The sequence below is a fragment of the Brienomyrus brachyistius genome, chromosome 4 (assembly GCF_023856365.1).
Source record: "Brienomyrus brachyistius isolate T26 chromosome 4, BBRACH_0.4, whole genome shotgun sequence".
NCBI lineage: Eukaryota > Metazoa > Chordata > Actinopteri > Osteoglossiformes > Mormyridae > Brienomyrus > Brienomyrus brachyistius.
In genome coordinates, this window is record NC_064536.1 from 10,611,829 (window position 1) to 10,632,958 (window position 21,130).

General features: G+C 39.8%; 1 long non-coding RNA gene across 1 annotated transcript in view; it reads right to left on the bottom strand.

The window, feature by feature from the left end:
• Nucleotides 1-18,207, bottom strand: part of LOC125740802 (uncharacterized) — a 30,581-nt gene extending 12,374 nt beyond the window's left edge. Inside the window, exons 1-4 of the long non-coding RNA XR_007397777.1 lie at nt 15,664-18,207; nt 7,203-7,262; nt 6,369-6,525; nt 5,919-6,075 (exon numbers count right to left, since the gene is read on the bottom strand). This is a non-coding gene — a long non-coding RNA (uncharacterized LOC125740802). The remainder of the gene's footprint in view (nt 1-5,918; nt 6,076-6,368; nt 6,526-7,202; nt 7,263-15,663) is intronic.
• Between the last annotated feature and the right edge of the window lie 2,923 nt (nt 18,208-21,130).

The window sequence follows — 21,130 nt, forward strand, 5'->3', positions numbered from 1 at the left end:
CTGGCCATTTTCTCAGGAGGCTTGTCACTCTTACTTGTCATTAACCTCCTTATTCTGAATATTAGGAACTTCTGATATTTTCTTTTCAAGTATGCCAGGTTTCCCTTGCAAGAAAAAAAGAAACACAGGAATCATTGTGCACCAATCTTTCCTGCATAATTCTGGCAAAAGTTGTTTTCATACTGTTGTTTTCATACATTATACTTCATGCAATATACATATATATATACATATCGTTATAAGATATTCTAATGTTTTGCATTGAGTGAGACCACACCCACTTTCAATGCAAACATAAAACAATAGAACAATCCTGCAACATTACTAATCAGCTGGGTTATGAAAGCTGAGTGCTGATTGATGGAGAGCAAATCTCTCATCACAAAGGCTTTTGAATGAATCACTGGTACAGAAGAATGGGCTTAGCTTAGTACTATATCAGTATTGTCAGATAATGGAATTTTAATGCTTTCAGATTATTGGTGCTGAGTTTGTGCTGAATATAAGCATAGGTAGCACTTTAGCATCTGTGTTTTCTAGATAGGTGGAATACATAAAAAGGTGAAGGCATGTGTCAGACTCTAATGGGTTAACCTATTACGAAAATGTATGGCCAAAAACATACATGTTGTTAAAAGTCGAAAATGAGAAAGTTCATATCCGAATCATGATCTGAGCTATCAGCTATGAGCTATGTCCCATCTAAGCCATATAGGAAGGCATCCATTCATGTTTTTAATAGGGGAAAAAAAATCACAGCAAGCGAAGTGAGAGAAAATTATATGATATATACTGATAGCTGACCCTTTAAAAAACAAATATTATAGCAACGTACAGAAGCGCAAACCTTCTTCTGATTTTTTTCCACTTACAAGCAAATGTTCTGCGCAGTAATGAAGTACTAAAATAATTTGGTTTCAATCCCTGGACATCACACCGGACGGCTCTTCACTTCTTCTCATGCGTCTTGGTTTTCCTTTGTGAGGATCCTTTATGCTCCAACTGCCCTTGATCAGGGGATTTGTTTTGAAAGAGGGTGTAGCCTGTATAGAGTCAGGGTTGTCCTCCCTGGTTTTCTGAAAAGAGGGGGGCAGCGTCTTCTCACTCATCCCAGCCACTATCGTTTCAACATCTCCCTTGTGAAACCCTATCACCCCGCTCAAGGCAGTTTGACAGTTTGAACTTATTGCGTTCCTGTTTTACGTTTAGGCATGATTGCACGCCAGTTATTAATATTTCACCTCTCTCTCTCTCTCTCTCTCTCTCTCTGGGTGACAGCGGTGTCCGTTTCATGCTGGAATGCTCTAGATACGCTTCTGCAACTGGCAGTTATAGTGGCAGTGGACAGCCTAACCACTCCAGTAGGGACAAGAGGTGACACTCCCACCTTAATGTGAAATGTGACACATGCTGTGGTTTTACCCCAAGTGTGGAGGCATCCCCTGACACTCCTGTACAACTAAAGTGAAAACTAAGAGCGTCACATACACTAGGATGGCTAACGTAGATGCACGATCACTAGTGATTTAGTCCCACAACACCAGGGAAGAGATCCAGTTCAATATAGTCATTAGAACATCGTGAAAAACCATAGCTAACAGATAAAGACCTCCCCTCTGTCTGGGGTGCAGAGTGAACTAATCCAGCAGCCATTTACTGCACATCTTTGGACGCGATGATATATCCCACCCAAGCTGAGGTCTCTAACAGCAACTAGGGGATCTTTTTACTGCTTTAGACGCCAGCATCTCTGTGGTGGTGCTTAACTTGGGTTGTGGGGATACCTCCACTGCATTCACTCTGTTCCTTTTATTTATTAATGCGATTTTGCTGTTACTGAAGTATTCTACGTTACTCTCCAAATGCTCTCAAGAACTTGAATAGCAGCCAGTTTGCATCACCTTTTCTTGAAGTGCCTGTATTCATGTCCTACTTTCAGCAGACCAGGATGAAATCTAATGTATTACCAGCTTGAGAGACTGGGTTCAATAAGAAGAGACTCAGACTGGAAGGTACGAAAGGTTGAGAATGCTGGTTTAACCCAATTTAGGTTTTACCGTGACCTTAATGAGGAACACGTGACTTTAACTGGTAAGGTCACAGGGGTCAAAAGCTCAGGTGTTTGTAATTTATGTCCTGTTAGGTCTGGTCCCGATCACCTCTGTAGGTTAGAGGCTGCGTTGTGAGTATTCGGGGTTGCCAGTTCTCACACGGCAGTTGTGGGGAAGATTATGAAGGAGGAGGGCGGAGATTTGAAGGTACGGGAGTCCGCGCTGCACTTCTGGGGAACCCACTTCTTAAGTCGCGATTTTATATGCGTGATCACAGTGCACTCTGGGTAGAAGCCTCACCCGCAGCGCCGATTCAATATATCTTCTTCAGTAGACGGTGCTACCTTCCAGATGTAAAAGAACCTAATAGTCGGAGTGAACCCCTTCCTGAAGCTAATTAAGGACAAATGAAAGCCAAAGCATATCTGACACAGTAATACAGCGTGTCATGACAGGGTACTACACTGAAACTGGGCTGAATGTGACTTTGCATATCAATCATACATACAGCCAGAAACATTAATTGAAAATTCAAGAGTTTATTGTCATACGAACAGCGAACAGTCAGTCACAAATTATATATAAAACCCAAAACAGATTGAGGTGCTTAAAACAGAATACATTTAAGCAGTCGGTCAATGAAATAATAAATGCTAGGGGAGTTATGACAATATGTACGTAAGCACAGTAATTAATTCAGATTTATGGAGAAAAAAATAGTCGCTAGCTCTTTACCTGAACTATGACATGTGGCAGGTACAGTTGCCAAAGCTCGCCGTCAAAGAGGGGCAGGGAAGTCAGAGTGCCGATGGAGGGTGATGATGTCACTGAGTAAGGAGAGGGCCTGACACCTCGTGCCGGTTCCAAATCTCCCCAAGCAGTAGGGACCAAACGTCATTATGTCATATGTTATTACTGCATTGGTGTTTCCACCGTTGGGGGCGGCTATCAAGGAAACAGAAGGAGACTTTATGCTTGCGAGTTTGCGAGGGGTAGCTTTGTACTGTGCGTGTGTGTGCAGGGGGAATGGGAACATGTGTGTGTGTGTGTGCATGAAATATGGCAAAAGTCTGGTATCTTGTTTGGGAACTTATGGTTGATATTGTCATTTCTGGGATTAGGGTTTTGCCCATTGAATTGAATGAACAGTCCCCCCGTAACAACCCCTTGTGCGTGTGCGTGTGTGTGTGTGTGTGTGTGTATGTGTGTGTATGCGCATGTGCGTGTGTGTGCGTCGTGTGTGCCTTTCAACTCAAGTTTGGCTAATAGTTTGAATTTTCTGAAGCTCACAATCCTGCATTTTCTTACTGAGCCTGTAACTCATTTCAGCTGTCTTTGGGTGTGTTAATCCTATTTGGCATTTAGGAATTGCTTCATGTAAATGCACCATTTATTTACATCAATAAACACTCAATTCTTGTTCTTTGTAGAGAGAATGAAAAGCTAAAGCAAACACTACCTATATATTACAATTTCATTTTACTTTTTTGCTGAGTTTGCTAGTTTCAGGTTTACTGATAATAAACTAAAGGTCTATAAGCTGGTGAGAGATTTGACATAAAGCCCAAATTCAACATTAATTTTGTTCCACGTTTTTCAAATTTTCACTCTCTTTCTTCCCTCTTTTTAAAAACATTTCATCTGGATATTTTGACCACAGGTCAATAAACAGAAGTTAAAGTTTCGTATCGTATACTGTGACAAAAAATAAACCGTGTTAACAAGTACTTGCAGAAAAAGAATGACGAAAAGAGTCTCAAAAAATTCATCTTAATTACGTTTATGTGCCCGCAGGTGTATAACTAAATTCTCTGCAGAACAGGTCGACCATTGGGAAACGGACAGAACTGGCCATACAGACTGGTCACACAAAGGTCCACTCTCAGAGAAACAGAGACACTCTTCCTGTTTACTGAACGGTGGAAGACAAAAGAGAAAGGCCTGACTGACAGCCATCTCCCCCTATAGCCCACTTACCTGCTGACGTTTGACACATTCTATTGAGGCTGGGCATTGCTACAGCGCCTTGCAAGCAGACCTGTCCTCACACCTGTATTTGTGTTGCCGGTTGCTATGGGAACTAAGATTCTGAATGAATGAAACGTCGTTTTAGCAGCGCTAATGACATCCGCCTCCTTGTTGCTCTGCTACCTCTTGTTTTCCTCCCACCTTGCCTAAGCCAACCAAATAACCGCGGGTTTGAAGACTGATGTGTGACAGGGAGCAGGATTGCTTGATAGGACAGGACAGCTTGATAGGGGATCTGCAGCAATAAAATTGTGCTTGACAATCTCTGAGCTTTGTGTGCAATCGGCGCTTATAAGCATATAAGCATTATCAGTTTCTTTGGTATTTATCCAGTTTGTTTCATTATACCGACCAATAAAGGGCTCGCTCAGTCCCATCACTTTTCTCACTGGAGGGACCCAGACACCCAATGCTGAACAAGTAGATGAAAAAAATATATATTTTATATTTAAAATATATATATATTATTTTATTTATTTTTTTTTCCATGTCAGTTACATTTGAAGTCATTTTTAGAATCTAATTGCTGAATACCACATCTGTATTTGAGAGAATTTGTATTGCTGTATATCTGACAGCTATCTTTTAGTAATATTCATATTTTGCAATTAAAATCAGCCATCAAATTTAAGTACAGTTGTACACAACAATAATAATAATAATAATATCACTGAGAAAACATAATGCCTCAGGTTAGGGAAATAGCATGTTAAGCTCCAGTCAGTTTTAAAATAAGAAACTTGGAGAAATCATGGGTTCACAGGAATATGATGCTACAGGTTGGAAAATAGACTCTATCATATAGCTGGATCACAACCAGTGTTTACAAAACATCCATCCATCCATCCATCCATGCTTCACACCCACTTGTCCAAGGCAGGGTCATGGGGGTCCAGAGCCTACACCAGAAGCAATGGGCACATGGCAGGGAACAACCCAGGATGGGGCACCAACTCATCGCACGGCTCACTCACCATTGACACACACAGAAAACTGAAAAAACTGAAAAGTCTATTTTATTAATGAAGAAAATGAAAATTCATGTACAAGATTAACATCGGTTTTTCTTCCAAATGTCTCCCTCGCTCCGGCTTCTACCCAGAGTGCACTGTGTTAAAGAGACCTTAGACATACCAATAACATCATTAATGCAGCTCTTTGGGTTGGCAGAAATTCATTGACTATTTTCTCCACTGCCAGCATGTAGAGCTCTCAATTACAGGCTGGAACATAATAACCCCACAAAAGGTTTGAAACTATGCACCAAAGAATGTCTAAGTCGATAGGAGGACATGAAAATAAAATAGGGCCGGTAACAAAAGTAGCTACAAAATCTTTAATTTTTTTTTTTTTTATGTTTTGCTTCATTTCAGTATAAATTCTGACCCCTTGTTGTTTTTGACTACAAGGACAGAAGAAATCTAACCTGTCATTGCTCTGTCAACTTCTCGTCGCTTTGCATCCTTCGGTTTTGAAAACTTGAACGTTTTAACAGACGTTCTCACGGAATGTTTTAGCACCGTATTTTAAACCGTATTTTTGAAAGCTATAGGCCCGTATGGTCAAAGTGGTGCCTTCTGTTTATTAAAATGTATCAATTTTAATGGAATTTCTGGCAATTACGGGAAACACTATTTTAGAATCATCGATCATTTATTCGTTACGAGTTATTTTATTTTTTTTCCAGATTTTTTTATTGTTCGGCAAGAACAACAAAAAGGTTAATATTATTTCCCATGACAAACGATTTTACGAGTCATCTTATTTAAAGCCGAATGATTCCCGGACGAGAAAGCAAATAAAAAAGGGGGCAGAGAGAGGTAGGAAGGTCTGGAATACCTGCAGTTAACTGGTATTGCTTTTGGCAGAGCAGGGTAAGCAAATGAGCCGTAATCCCTCTGATGTTGGTGGTATGGTCCACAGGCTGGGACATTCCTGCAGTCTCTCCCCAAACGGCCCCCCGGTTCTGGGTGGCTCTGCGGGGCCACAGCCATCACTATATGGTTCACACAGGGGTCACACATAGAAAAGGCCTCAGTTAAGAAGTGAGCTTTACACACACATAAAGACACACACTGATCCCACGCACAAACACACACTGTGATATACAGCCGCTCAGGCACATGTCCGTCACTGTACACTATTACTGTGAGATATTAGCTCACACACGTACTCAAACGGGTCGTGACACAGAGCGCAAGCTCACGCACAAACACACACTGTCGTATGCAGTCACTCAGGCACAAATAATTAATTCAGTGCTATTAAGACATTGATTCACGAACATACCTGCACACACACGGCTGTTTAAGTGACCCGTTGCCTCTTTTTCACTCCTTGTCGCTGGAGCTCATACTTTCTCTGGAGATTTCACTTGCTCCCGAAATTAATGCCATTCGGCCTCCTGCAGACTGTCTGGTTTCCCTCAGCGTCTTCGTAATTTTCTCTACATTTAATAAAGATGAGAAATGTTGTGCATTATTACATAATTAGCTTCAGGCGATTTTCCTGCGGTTAAAAAAAAAAAAACCTGTTCTTGTACATTAGACTGTTAGCATAAATCAGGCCGTTAGCACACGATTACAGAATCAGGCCGTTAGCGGCACGATTACAGAAATATTCACAAGTTTGGTATGTCTGAAACTGATGAAATTATGGTTGTTAGGTCAGTGTTTTTTTTTTTTATATTTCACAGCACACTATGCAGCAGGAGGTCAGTCCAGTCATTTTCTTGTCCAGCTTTTGTTGGTGAAGCATTCGGATTGACTCAGTGGTGCTAATATCCTACGCATTAAGATATTTATGATGTGTAGACATTAAAGTGTGAAGGCTGGACACCTGCTTCAGATCCTGAAATGTGTTTCAGATGCATGCATCATTTCTTTTATCTGCCCAGGGTCCTCAGAGGTCATGCGAGGCTCTGTAGGTGTCAGAATGTCACAGCCTCATCAGGCTGTGTCACGGGACTTCAGAGTCGTTGATAAGTAACACATGAACGTGCTTAACAAGATGCAGGAGCACGGGGAATGCTCAATGAGATACAATAAGACGGCCTCAACCCCGTCTTCGTGTCTGCCCCCATCTGTAAATGTAACACCAACTACATAACTACCCCACCTTTACCTATATTCATATTCCTCAAGCTGTCATTCTTGTTGCTCCATCTTCTCCTCCATGTACCTACTGAAAAATAAAAGCGGTGAATGTTTTTATTCTTGTTAGCAACCGGTATCACACTTTTGGTTTATTGCTAAGACTGTCATTTAATGGTCATTATCCATCGTTTTGTTTTATCAGCAACTGCGTTTTTTAAAATCACGCATATGCAGTCATGGACCGAGGAAACATCTCAGAGCAGTCGGAAGATTATTTTACAAGAATTCTGAATGATTATTTTTGTATAATCATGTCAAAAATCATGTCAGGTTTTGCATGTCATGGTAGAACTCTAATTGTCACTTTATGGAGCAAACATAACCACTTCTTCGCCTGACTTCAGATTAGCGATTTAGTGAGAGAGTAGTTATTGCATTTTGAAGGAATGATGAATTAATTGTAGTGATTTTTAGAGAATAGGCAAATCGTTTCATTTAAAGTAAATTGCAATAATTTAATGATTCTTAGGATCACCAAAGAGTGTGCCACGGAACAGGAACAACAGCAGCAATAATAATAGCTGTTTATAATAATAATTATAATATTTATTAAAAAAATATTCAAATTGACAAAATACTCTGTTGTTGATTTACTGAAGTTTAATGGAAATTATGGGAATACGTCTCTGAAATAAGCAGATAAGCGGAGGCAGCATTCTGAACTTTGACAGCGGTACGTGGCAGATTGCTAACACATGTTAACACAAGAGCCTTCAAAAGGATAATCCGCTGGTTCACATCAGATGAAGCGCCGTCCCTCGCTGAGAGGACAAGTAACGGTAAATGTCTTGTGCCTAATGCTAGTGGGCGACCTCAGCAGGGCCCTGAATGGAACACCCCCTTCACCCCAAGGCTTGGAGTCCTGGTGGTCCACCACACCCCCACCCTTCACGCTCCTCTCCTGCCGTAATGTCTTGAACATTCTGTTGATAATGCTGACATTCCAGGCCATTTTCTTTGGCCTGGATCCCAGGCTTAATATTGAAATAGCAAATGAAAAGGTTGTGTAATGGCTGAGATTTGGGGTGAAAATGGATCGGCGTAGCTTCCCGTGTCCCTGGCTTCTGGGCTTTCTCCCACGGCCGGCCCAGCGGCGGCACATGGAACGCGAGGAGACGGAGCACGGGGGAGGAGCTTAGAACCCTGCGGATTTAGCTGAGATGCATCCATTAATTACGCCTCTGTGTGTTTTAACTGCGGGTGAATTTGCCAACTCAGACAAAAGGGAACCCGTATCTCCAAGAGCCAAATCACTTTGGCCTGAATACTTGGGTCGCTATAGCTCAGCGTCACAACAGGGGGAAGCTTTGGATCACCTGACAAAACGTTTTTATGAAATATGGATCAAAACATACAGCTGCAAGACTGAATGCATGCAAATGAAACTCAACTTTTTTTTTCTCTGAATGCTTCCTCATCGATTTCACTGTGAAACTCTTCCTCTCAAAGACCATAAAACAAAGTCACACATACACACACACACACACACACACACATACACACACACACACACACACACACACACACAAACAATCCTCCCTGCCATGTTTACCTGCATGATTTGGGTCATAAAAGATGAAAAACTGATGTGGTCCTTTGTGAAGCACTGCCATTAGGGAGTGGCTCACTGTCAGGACACTGCAAAACATTGCCCATTTCCCAGAATTCAGTAGGGCTCCAGCTATACTCCACATCTGAAATGGAAGACTGGCACACCCGCTTAATCGTGACATAGGGGAAACTTTGTGCCCGACACCAGCTACAAGCAATCAGCTGGTAGCCTTATATTTACTGATGATAGGATGTAAAACAGTGGCTGATGCTATGGCTGAGAATATTATAAATGTTATCCTATATATTATGTATTATACTGATATATAATATATTCTGCAGATGCTATGTGTAGTGTGAGACAGATTTGGGTTCAATGCACCAGACTGACCGTTATATACATATGTATATATACATAAAAGATATTTCATATTTATATCCCGCATGTAGAGTGAAATCAGTGATTTCAGTCTATTAGACATAAAAAAACAGAGCCGAAACTGTCTAGGGCAATATGGGCGATTGCTCAGGGCGGCAGCTTCTGGAGGGGCTACGCAGGGATGTACCCTGCTGGTTGGGCTGTACAGGGCTCGCAGTCCATGGAGTAAGGATGATATCGTAAGGGTGAGTAATGATTCATAGTCAAGCCTTGAGGGATGCAGTAGCCTGTATATGTTACTCTCACTCTTGCCTGCTTGTGTGTTTAGATTCTGCTGACGTGTCACCTGGACACAGCACAGTGTCCTCAACCAGGGGCACCCATCTCCTGACAGTCCACGTCACTGTATGGATACACTTAGCCTCAGGAGCTCTGCGTGCTCTGATAGGAAAGAAAAATGGAAAGCTTTATATTTGCTACCAACTTTCTAGAATTTTTGAGTTTCGCTAAGAGTCACGTGCATTAACCATTAATGGGAAATGGCAATTTAGATGCACATTTATGTGGAATGTATTTGTCGGGTGCCCGTGTGTGTGTGAGTGTGTGTGTGTGTTTTCTTATCCTGTTTCAGATGTTCCAGGCTGCCAGTGTCTGCACCATTCCTTTTCTCCTAGTGATTCATAAATCTCCACAATGCTGATCAAGTTTTCAGGGACTGGGGGCAAAAGACAAAAATAGCATGAAAAAATAAGGGCACACAGAATAATGCACACACACACACGCACACACACTACTTAGAGATTTTCAGTGCAAATGTGTTGTCCAAAATGAAATGCGAGAAGGTTGATGCAAAGCAATCACAAGGCAAAAAACTTGCATGCAGTACTTTAAAAAGTGGTTTATACAATACTTAAAACATTAGCTGTTAAACTCAGCCAGAAAAGTAAAAACATTTTCTAATATGCAAATAAATATGGTGTGTTTTGATACCAGTAATAAGTAGTAAATTAATCGTTGCTGATTCATGCTGCACATAATGGCTGTTCCTCATTGTTAAATTTAATGAACCGAAATATGTATGTGCGGTTCCTGCTTAAACATTGGTCTGTGACTCTAAGTCTAGAGGTATTGCATTTGAAATTAATTACAATGGTAATACTGCAAAGCTTCATATTTATATTGTTATAATATGTGTGCAGTCGCGAGGCTGCTTAACTGGGACTGGTTACTGGGAAAATCTGTATCAAATATAAAATTCTCTGTGGTCCTGAAGTATTTTCTGTCATTTTGTGGGTTACCACTATCTTTATGTTTTGATGTCTCCATTTCCTTTTTCATAGGGCAAATTTGGAAATATTTTGACGTTTGTTGTTCAGAATCAAGTACTCTCATATTACTGTACATACGATCCAAGCAACGCATATTTTTGCCTTCTACTGCCCTAAATCCATTGTGGCATCTTAATGGAGACTTTGTACTAAACTGCTTGTTATGACCATGAAAACAGCATAAAACTAAAATTTAATGAAAACGTTCAAACATGCCAAACCGAGACTTACGGGAAAATGTATCCTAAATTGTTACATTGAAAAAGTTTATATGCTAATCTGTTACAAAAATAGAATGCAGTGCTCACTGCCCATTTGATCATAATTGCCACACGATGTCTGTCAAATTATTATAAATCCCATTGATGTGATTCTTTTATTTGATTATTGTATGGAAGTTTTGATTCATATAGATGATTTTATAATATTCACTTTAAGAGGGGATTGTATTAATAATGTCCACATTATGTATATCTTTTCATCCAAGTATTTCAATGCATTTCATTAGAGTAGTACTTGGAAATTATTAATACTGATAATAAACTTTTATCCATAATCCTGCACTGGAGAAAATGTTATGAAATAAGGGTGGATGAATATTAGGCTTTTTAAAAGTTTGGAAAAACTATTTTTCAATTTAAGAAAGAAAAAAATCTTTACATGCGTACATATACATACATATATTATTTAAATATCTATATATAGAAATAACATATTTCATAACATCTTCTCAAAAAATGAACAAAATAAAGAATGAAAGTTAAACTAAAAATAAAAAGGGAAAATTACTGTTTGCAAAATAAAATTATTCAAAATATTCTTTAAAATAGGATTTCCTGTTATTAATTTGACAGTTCTATCTATCTATCTATCTATCTATCTATCTATCTATCTATCTATGTAATTATTAATTATTTTAGAATCATTTTTGCTGAACTGTAATTTGTTTTGGATGTTGCATTTGGGTATTTTTGGATATTATTATTATTCTATGATGTAATAAATATTCCAAATTCTGGACTGTATGCTGTAAAAAAAAAAAAAAATATATATATATATATATGCTGGTATACGAAATACTGCAAAAGAGGAGAGTTTTTGGGAGATTGGGGAACAGTTTAAATCAGTTGTTCAATATTAGCGCACTGTTGAACCTTGTGAGGAAATCTGAGGAGTATTTTACTAGTCGCCTCTTTAGTCATATGTGTCTGAAATTTGATTTATCGCTGATATCTTGCTGTGCATCTTGTCTGCCATGAAGTGTGCAATGACTCTTCTGGACCAATGCATGCTGTGTCATAGGCTTTGTGATGAGTGCAGTGCAGTGCAGACGCAGATCAAGTTTGTAAATGTAACAATAAGCATATAGCATATATTTGCAGTGTAAGCAATGAACAGACGCAAATCTGATGCACTCCAACTCAAGTTAATTAAATTGGCCTCTACACTCCATAGTTCTTAATGTATTCAAAAATTTGTATTTATTAACATGCAAAATTTATTACATATTTCTTAAATTGTTTTTGTAATTAATTTTACTGTTTTTATTAATTGGTGTAGGCATGTACAAGTGTACGTCATTTTCGGCAGTATATTGTGTTTGTAAAACACATTCTTTACTTCTTAGTATAAGTTCAATGTCTGGACTCGCCTGCACTTCTCGTCTCGGTAGCTCCATTGTACACAGCTATAAATAAAATTAAGTAACAAGAGTCTCATTGCCAGTGCTGCTTCAAACTCTGCCAAACACTTCTCTACATTAGTATTTTAATATTGGCTTAAAATGTGCAGTGTTTCCAGCATATTCCTGGTAAAATGCAGGGCGGTTATTTAAGAGCTTGACCATGTCACATACTTTTCATAACACGCTCAGGTTCGTGCTAAAGTGACGTCTTTGTGCCGTTAGTTCCAAACAAGCAAGATGGCCAACGTCTTGTTTTCTCAGGTTTTCGCTGCCAGTGCTGCACCGCGAGGCTCAGTCCAGTTCTGCTTCATTGCCGTCTCAGAATGTTTAACGCGGCTTTGGGCCTCCCTGTCCTCCCAGGGGTCATGTGACCTGCCTCTGCTATGGCGCCGGTCGCTGTAGACCTTCATGGAGATCTCCCACGGAGATTTTCCCGACATCCAACCTGGACGGGATGACACCTTTGGTTTCATTATCCTAACATTTTTTTTTATTATTTTTTCACTAGTTATATGCTGAATAATTTTCTAGCCACTTAAAAAACTGAAAAAATCGTAGATTTTTTTCGTTTTTGTATTAATCCTTAGACAGCAAGATTTTGAAAACCTTACGCTGGGTAATAAAGAAATGTTTCCCCCCTGATGTGATGCAACATTTCAGCTCCATGTCACTGCTGTGGCTACAATCTGACCTGCAATGACTCCATATAGGAGGGTCTATTTTGGCTGATCTCAACTCCGATCTGCTCCAGTCAGCCGTGATTAATGGACAAGAGATCATCCATCACACAATGTTCTGTGAGACAGACACACAGCCTTGGCTTGGGGGGGGGGGGGGGGGCTGGCAGGATAGTCCCACTGACAGAATCCTTCTGAAAACAGGGATCGCTGTCCTTCTCAGTGCTCCATAGCCCACTTTATAGCAACAACTAAAATCAAACATTATGCGTCAATCACTGTACGTGCCTAAAATTCTTTTCTCTACAAATTCTCTTCTCATTTTTTTTCCATTTCTATTTAACTGATGACAGTTTAACCAAGACATTTTTTTTCTGTGAGATACATGCCCTACTTTATAGAGACAGAGACTCACACACATACTGTTGACTCAATTGAAATGCAGTGAGTGATATAAACGGTATAACTTTATTTTATTTGACTCCTCATATATATCATCCTCATGTGGATCGAATTTTCAGCATAGATTCAAAATGAGGGCATCGCATGACTTAACCAAATGCAGAATTCGTACGTCTGCTTTATGGAAATTCTTCTCCCTATCACTTCATGGAAAATAAAAACTAAGCGTTCTTTTTGAAGATGCAGTTACTGGTCACCATAAAGGAAGCTGCATATGCCTTCGGAGGGTACAAGCCTCATTTAACTTGATTTTCTCCTATAATGTTACTGAATATTTCATTTGCTAGTCGATCTAATAAAATAAGCAAGTGCCTTCTATTCATATTACTTATATTCTTTTTATAAGTGAAACAGCAGCAAATAAAAGAAAGAATTAAGCCTTGTTATTTAATTCTAACACTTGTTTTTTTTTGTAATTTCCCCATTGTGTTTCACGTTGCATCATCTTGTTGCTGGGTAGTTTTTTAATACTGTGTCTGTGATCAGAGGGTAATAGAATTCAGTGATTAATTGTCATTGTTGCACACCACAGCAACAAAACTTGTTTTCTGCATTTACCCCATATGTGACATAACAGGGAGCTGCTAATTCAGCAGTGCTTGGGCGCGGTAACTTGCTCAGGGTATCTCAGTGGTACCTTACTGGTCGGGGATTCAAACTTGTGATTTTTCAATTACAAGCATACTTCCCTAACCCTTAAGCCACCACTGCCCATGTTGACCCACCACTGCCCACTAATGTCAATTCTTCCAAAATCTCTCTCTTCCTCTGAAATAGTAAACATTCAGCTGTATAAATACACAGAGTGCAAGTTCTGCAGGGGAATGCTATCTAGTCACAAATTCAATACAAAAAAAGATTGTAATACTGTTAATGTAACAAGAAGTATGACAGTTCAAGACTGACTGTTCCCAAAGTTTAATTGATTGTGTAATCCATTCCAATGGATTAGCTAGAAAATGGGACCTTGAGAAGTGAGGAATTGTACCCAATGAACCTATAGACACACACACACACACACACACAGACGTATATACTATTGACAAAGTGAAGTGACATACTTAGGTAGGTAGCTTGTTGAATTACTTGGGGTGATTTTTGGTCATTAGCCGCCATTTGTCCTTGTACGTGCAGAAGGGCAGCAAGAAATTTTCGCAAAAATCACATAATTGGAATAAAATACATCTACAGCATAAAAGATGGAGAAATCACTCAGCTGAAATGTTGTCATTACGTGGAAGTGTTAATATGAGCACTGGGATGATGCAGTAAACGGTAGAAGACTATGGTAGAAGATCTTGGGTTCTTAGTGAGACAGGTCAGACTTTAAGAATAAAAGGCCTGGGGGGGCATTTCATGAAGCAGGATTTCTTGCTTAGCCAGATAACTTCTTGGATTTAAGGTAGCCTGGGCTAAATGGACTTGATTTTCATCCCCTTACATTTAGCCCAGACTACCTTAATAATTTTCATTATAATTTTTTGCTGTGCTTTTAATGAGCTCTGAGATAATAATAATAAAAAAAAAAACACTATAGCTCAGTGGGTAGGGCTGTTGGGTTTGGGTCCTGAACTGCTGCTTCTGCACTGTGTGAGGAGTTCAGGTGATCTTCCCTTGTTTTTGGGAACCCTGGTTTCCTCCCCCCATCCCAAATTGCCTGTAGTGTGTCGTTATGTGTAAATATCTGCACAGTAATGGCAGTGCACCCCAGTGCCTGTGTCCTTAGCTACCTGGGGGTAGACTTCAGGCCCCCGGAATAATAGCAATATTGCTATTGTTATATGAGACAGTAACATTTAGAAATTTCTCCCTAATTTTATACCTAAATCTTAAAAAATATATTATAATAACAAAGCAAAGCATGATATCCGGTAATTGCACTTGTAACTACCTGGATAAAAATTTCATAATTAAGTAAAAAAAAAAATGTGCATATTTTTTACGATGTATTTTGAGGATTAGAATAATTGAATTGCAGAAACTTTTAGAAATTTCTGAAAATGTTTTTTTTTTTTGGTAATGCAAATAATGTTGCAACATGCGTTTCTTATTTATTCATGCTGCATTTATTATTCAAGCTGTGTCTATTATGCTCTACACTCCATCCCAGAAGGAATATAAAGCCAATAATCAACATGTTAAAAACGCATTTTAGATTCCTTTTTTAAATTGCTTTTATAGTCTGATTATCTTCTAGAAACTCATCCTGGTCATGGTCACAGGGATAGTCTAACTTAGATAAACAACATATTTTAAATTCTCTGGTAATCCGATTTCTTCAGTACTCTTTTCTGTGTTCCAGACAATTATCGTAAAAAAATAAAATACAATGAAAAGCGTTTTCTTACCTTTGTATCCATTTTTCACTATTCCCAGTGCAAAAGCAGAAACATTTGGCCCTAAAAATCGAACACTTCTGAACCCAGTCATTGCAGTTTCTTAATTTCACCGGAATGCCTGTAAGAATCAGTAAGGCACAGTCATGTTTCAATTACGTTCATTTGTCCCGTCAGTTTTTTTTCCCTGTTTTTTTGTCGTCTACACAAGAAAAGTGCTTCCCTCAGCATCGGCTGTCTGGCCGCACTTCCTGTGGTCCAACGCTGACGTTTACATAGCAATCAACCCACTCTGCCGTCGAGTTGCACAGACTTGTGTTACAGTGCAGGTCTCCGAAATAACCCACACTGATGGACATACCTCAAGACATTGAAGTCAGATGTTTGCAGGTGTGCCAAATGTTTTCTATTGCAAAATAGTCCTAATTCAGAAAAGGGAGTCAGTTGAATATCATATATGATGCTTTAATTTTGGTTTATATGATAAAGGCAGTTGACAGTTATTGTTACTCAGCATTGACTCAGAAGTGCCTTTGTTTCAGCATCAGAGAATGTATGCATCTCAATCACAGGTGGAGTATGTAAATAATTATATACAGTATATAGGTTATAGCTGACAACTCACACCTTTTGGGCTGGGGGGCACAAAAGCAAAACTGCTTAGTTTATCAAAATCGAGTTATGACCAAAACTGGGTCTGTTTAATTTCGCATCAAAATTTCTTAGTTCGCCTAAGGGAATTACAGTGGAATATTCGTGGAAATTACAGTAACGACAAAACTCTTTTTCTTTTTTCACCATCTTTTCTCAGTTTCAATGTCAGCGTAGTTACTGTGTTCTGAGGACAGATCTGTCAAAACAAGAAATAAAAAATTATGATGATGATGAAGACGGTGACGAAGATGATAATGAAGAAGAAGAAGATGATGATGTTAAGGTGGACCGTGTCTGTACGGCACTCGATGCGGCAAAGACCCACCCGCCCTCTGCTTAGGATGTTTCCGAGATCTATTTCTTCACTGCTTCTCTGAACGTTTCATTTGTTCACAGTCCTTAGTCGAGCCCCAGAGGACTTTCATTTAGCAATAGTGCTTCCGTCCTGCACATCACGCCATCTAGACTAACCTAGAATCCTGGACACCTCCACTTGCTTTCTTTTTGCTGTGGGTATGTGCATCACCCCAAGTCACACGGGCTCTCATACCAACAGCATTCTCACTTTCTGCCAGTAGCATTTGGATTTTCCCCTTCAGCGGGATAATCATGGAATTCTAGAAGCAGTCACATTCATACACACGCAAACATGCACACATGCACTTTGCATGACTCTCCATTCATTTTTCAAATTTGAAGTTGTCCTTGTGGGGACTACAAAGATGTCCCCACAAGGTTAAAAGTTTCAGGTTTTTAATTTTGAAAACTGTGAGGAAATCTGTATCCCACAATGTAATAATTACAAAAAATGCACACACTCAAGATGCATAGGGGTCTTGGAAGATGCCAGCTACCTGACAGACACTGTAAATGGATCACATTCGTGTCAGAACTGCTCAAGGCCGATGGCCCCATTATAATAAACAGCATTTAATTTAATTTTAATTATTCATTCAATCATTTGTCATGTGTCTCGTTCAGCGGTATATTTTAATAATGCTATTATTAAGTTGCTTGTAATGAAAATTTTTATGTACTATTTTGTGTTTCAAGGTAGATGGAAAACATTATAAATTTAGATTGACAAAACATGAGTTGAGTGTAGCTTGCTACACTGCTATAGCTAACAGGCTTCTCCATTTACTCGTTCCTGGACTGCATTCCTACATTATTACAAGTTATTATAAGATGTTATTGCAAATTCCTGTTCCAACAACAATTGTGTAAAAACAAATGTCATTTTTCCATATTATGTGGAAACCTCATTATAATTTAGATGTTCGATGTTGTTACAGTGGTGAGATATTAAAATAACGTTTGTGTGAAAGTCATACATTATAATCCATTATAACTTTGAGGCAATGAATAAAATTCTCCATAAATTTTTGCTCTCTCAAAATCTAATTAAAAGTTGTCATGGTATAAAACCACATATTTGTACAGTGTTTCAGTGCTGCAGTCTGTTGTGTCTTGAATTCTAGGTATACAGGTCTTCATCTTGAGTAAAACAAAAAGGAAATTTTTTCATTATCAAACATTTTTTTGTTTTTTAACACTGCACATGCAATTTTAAAATTTTCTCCTGATATTCCACACATGCATGTTACTTTCACTTCCTTTAACACATAGATTGTTTTATTTGCTCCTTTACCTGTTTTTGCCCAAGTGTCCATCTTTTTCCTCCAACTGCTGCAGCACGCTCTGGTATGAACAAAAAAAAAATGAAAGATGAAAAAATACGAGTTTTAAGCCCAGAGGCATTGTGGGAATTCACCTCAGTGGAACAAACTGTATCAGGCAATCCATCATGCGAGTGGAAGGTCTGTGGGCCAGCTTCTGACACTGCCGGACGGGCAGTGGCTTCAGGGCGGGGGGCCGCTGTGCACTCCAGTGCACCGTAAACCTAACCCTCCAGATCACTCTCAGCATACCGGGGGGGGGGGGGGGCTGGGTCCTGTACAGGGAAAGGGTGCATATTAAAGACACCCTCATGTGTGAAAGCAATCCTAAGTAGGACTCTCAAACTTAAGGACCTCAGGAGTGTGCGCTTGTCAATGTTATGTTAGCTTTTATAGTTGACAACAGCCTCTTTTTTCATTACTTCAGTAGTCATCCTTTTACTTCTAAATACATGTAGCAACATGGTGTCTAACAGTCATTACTTATTCTCTTTGCGGCATTTTCATGTGCCTGCAAACCCCTGTTGCTTTCCAGCTTTCGTGGCCACTGAACACATCCCCGAAGCGTCGTACCCCACTCACTATGCTCCTTGTTCCAAATGAACATGCCCATGTTGTGCTGATTCGGGAATTGTAGGTGACGGCTGACCTTCCACCACAGTGCTCCCTCTCGGTTACTTATACAGCTTGGTGCCCTCCCCACCCCCCCCCCCCCCCCCCCCTCAAAACAGCTCATGATCTCAGGGCCGTGAGAGATGACCCAGCCTTGTGGTGTGTGGGGGGGTGAGGGGAGTGGGGAGGGCACCAAGCTTGCAGATGAATGACACAAGGGACCCTGGGGATGAATTTGCTGTGTGAAATCAGACACAACTTGAGGAGGCTTATGGACAGATATGGGAGGAGTTCGACTTCCTGATGGACACCTCACTGAAGAATGGGCAGCGTCACCTCCACCGTGTGCTTATTAAGTTCACTGCTGGGATAGGTGCTTCCTCTTCAAACAAAAACAAGCCAAAGAAGCCCCCCCCTCGCCCGATCTCACCACGCTTCATGGTCACTGTTCCCACTAAGGTCCTGAATAAATCAGGTCTGGTTCGAGCTCAGTGGTCATAAATCAGGGTTTGTGCAAAGTTGGCCCTTGCAGTCAACCTAGCCAGTCTGGCCCTCTTTCAAGATTAATTGAGAGGCTGATGTGAAGCCCAGCCATGGCAGAAGACCTTCTTCATGGAGTGTGGGCGCATTGAAATATATCCCACCCTCTTCCATCAGTCCCTCACATTGCATCTCCTACTCAGGCGCCGCTTATACACAACCTTTGCCAAGGTCCTAAGAAGTTGTTCTTTAATGTTTGCTTATCTGTGTATGTGTGTGTGTGGATTATGTTTATATTACATTGTGGGGGGGCAAATGTAGTAAAAACCTGTTATTCTGACTTTGTAGGGACCATTGTCCAGGTCCCCACAAATATCTGTGAATGCAATCAAAAAAACTAAAAATGCGTCTTGTATTTTCTCGTATTTTGTTGGGTTACTTACAATGTGTCACATTCTGTTAGGTTACTTATGGTTAAGGGTCGGGCTGGGTAGGAGTTACGGTCAATTTCAAACCTGTGGGAACATTTTCCAGGTCCCTATTTGGATATCCTCAGTTTCATAATAAATAAATAAATAAATAAATTATGAATGCAAAAAAAAAATGCCAAAAGTCTTGTATTTTGTTTGGTTACTTATGGCTAAGGTTGGGCTGGGTAGGGGTTAAGGGTGCCATGACTGGGATTAAAGTATTCCCCAGATACGCATGAAAACATGTGTGTGTGTGTGTGTGTGTGTGTGTGTGGTGTAGGTGTCACTCTGGTTTTCAATATATTACATTGTGGGACCCAGATTTCCTCACAATGTGATAAAAACCTGTAGCTTTTTACTTTGTGGGGACATTTTACAAAAGTAACTTTTGTAACAATTTTTACAATTTTACAAAAATCTGTGAAGGCAATCAAAAAAAATAAAAATGTCTTGTTTTTTTGTTTAGTTACTTATGGGTTAGGTTAGGGCTGGGTAGGGGTTATGGTTGGAATTAGGGTTATGCCCTTATAAATTAATGGAGAGTCCCCATAAAGATATGAATACCTAATGTGTGTGTGTGTGTGTGTGTGTGTTTTGGCATGTGCCTGAGGAATCTCTGTGGACTAGGAGAATGCAGTGGAGTTGATGCTGTGTGGGAGCAGCCTGAAGATCAGGGATCAGGGGTCAGAGGCTAAACTTTATTGCCTGATGAGTGAAAGGGGCAATAGATGAGTAAGAGATCACTTTGTGTTTGGGTTGGAGCATGAGACATTTAACCCTTATGGTGCAAAAGGATTGTCTGTTGAGTGTCAGCATTGTGAATTATACCGGCGGTGTGATTACTATCAGAATGGATCTGACAGCGACATTAAGCATAGATGTAAGAGTGGTGTGTGAGTGCGTGATTGGTTCATCACGGAATTTCGGAAGTGTTTAAGCGATGCCTCGATCTGAGCCCTTAAATAACGTCCATACTTCATGGATCCTGTGACAGCTGAATCTCGGCCCGACAGCCACTAGCGTGAGCCCTCCGCACGGTCTTCACGTTCACATGCAGCGAAATACATTCACATGCAGCGAAGCACAACGTTTCGTTTATTCCTCAAAACAGATACAGTCAAGGGAAACGTCGCAGTATGGGAACCTTATGTCCCCAGTCTTACGTCCGAATCTTATTGATGATTTGTGACAATACAGGAAAGGCGCAGCTGCACTTTGTAAAGCATAGCCTGCAGAGATCTAAATGGCCGATTTCACGTAATTACACTTCAATTATATCATTTAATCAAAGCCATCAACACAGAAGCAGAAAGTCAGAGCAGAAACTAACTGTCATGTTTTATGCAGTAAAGAATTATTGCAAATTACCGGTGGCTAATTATTAAATAAAGTTTATTATGAACCTACTGATGAAGATATAATTTTCTAAATATATTTAGTGGTGTGCTGGGATATAACAGAACAATTTTGACTTCTTTAAATGCAAACACACACACACACACACACACACACAAATACCAAAGAAATTGAACTAAGTGAAATCAATTACTTAAGTATCAAGCACTTATAAGCAATTGCAGTAAA